The sequence below is a fragment of the Cynoglossus semilaevis genome, chromosome 6 (assembly GCF_000523025.1).
Source record: "Cynoglossus semilaevis isolate Cse_v1.0 chromosome 6, Cse_v1.0, whole genome shotgun sequence".
NCBI classification, from domain to species: Eukaryota; Metazoa; Chordata; class Actinopteri; order Pleuronectiformes; family Cynoglossidae; genus Cynoglossus; species Cynoglossus semilaevis.
Window position 1 is genome coordinate 851,249 of NC_024312.1, and position 1,796 is coordinate 853,044.

The following is a 1,796-nucleotide window of genomic DNA, read 5'->3' on the forward strand; positions in this document are numbered from 1 at the left end:
AATCCCAAAACATAAATCCCAAAATGTATTTAAATTGTCAAAACAATTTAAATTGATGAGAAAGGTGCAGGAAAGATAAAATTATTCATCATAATTATTTTAATATCTGACCAAAAATGACACACTAAACAAGGATTGTGCCAATGAAAATCAGAAATTTCCTTTTTTTTTTTAACTGTGTTAACAATGGCCCAATTCTGACAGACATGGAGGTAAAGAGGTCCTGGTCAGACATCTTGGCCAGGACCTCTTTAAGCATCCTTTTCTCTGCCACCGTCCTGTGTTCAGCTGAGGGAGGTGTGTGTGTGTGTGTGCGTGTGTGTGTGTGTGTGTGGTCACAGGCCGACGCTGGGTCCAAGGGTTTTAACAGAGAGCTTCTAATACTGGGCTTTTTAACCCCGAGTCTGGGTGTGTCTGGGCTGAACACACTGCCACATATGCAATACTGCTTTCATGTTTACACTACTGCAACCGTGAAAGCGTGCAATATAGGTATAACACACACACACACACATATATATACTCTATATATATGTGTGTGTGTGTTTTAAGTACAGACTTTGATATATTAAGTGAGCCAAAGATCAACAGGTTTATAACAAGTGAAGTGCTGAGTCAGCATCCACGCAGCTGTTTCAACAGACCCATCATGACTCAACAGCACCAGCTGCTGGGTGGTGTGATTATAACATTCAGCAACACAAAAACGTGCTGCAGTTTAAACATACTTCACAGTTGGTGTCACGCAGCATATAAGTTATGGGTGCTCACGCAATATAGGTTCCCAAAAGTGGGGGGGCACCCCCCCCCCCCTTCCCGCCCCCAGGAGGGCTGTACAGGGAGATGTGAGGAGTTAGAAATGGGGGGTTAAAAAAGTTAACATTTTGGTAAAAAAAAAAAAATCCAATGGAAATGTAGTCTGTAATTTTGATTGTTGTTTTTTATTTTCTGTTCCAGGTTCTTTGTTCTTCACGAACGTGTCATCCAGGTGGGATCATGTGACTGACGACTCAGCGTGACTCAGGCGTTAAGGTAAAGTGATCGTCAAGAAAATCTTTGACAAACCTCCTGAACAAAGTCCAAATTAATTCAGTGACTAGCAGCACGTGCCCTTTACATCAGTGGTGCCCAACTGCTGGGCCACAGACCGGCACTGGTCCGTGGGCCAGTTGGTACCGGGCCTCACAGAACGAATGCATTATTTTATTATTATTATTTCTGTTTTATTTAATATCTGATTCTGAACAATGTTTTTATTTTGGAAAAAATTACCCAATTCTCTCTCCGCCGCAGCTCTCTGTGACTCACACTTGATGCATGTCAAGATGTGGCGGAGAAAGAATCCTGTAATTATTTCAAAGTCAAACATAGTTCAGAATCAGATCATAAATAAAACAGAAATAATGTAAGTTGTGCATTCTTTGTGTGGTCCGGAATCAACTGACCCCCGTGGACTAGTGCCGGTCCGTGTCCCAGGGGTTGAGGATCACTGATCTAATGAACGAATCAAACCATTTTTTATTAAATTTCTTTTTCTGCTGTTATTTTAAAAAAAAATCTATATTTCTATCTTTATAGTACGCTTAATTGTTTTGAGCGCACGATGTAGTACTTTTCAGAGAGTAAGTATAAATTTTATCTTACCTTTAATGTCGCCAGTACCGAACCACTATTTTGAATTGTCACTTTATAGTAAAGTGTAATTTTCAGTGGTTGACAAACACTTTCTGTGGCCACAAAAAAAAGAAAAAAAGAAATTAGTTACAGTTCTTGTTTTAAACATCTCCAAACAACAC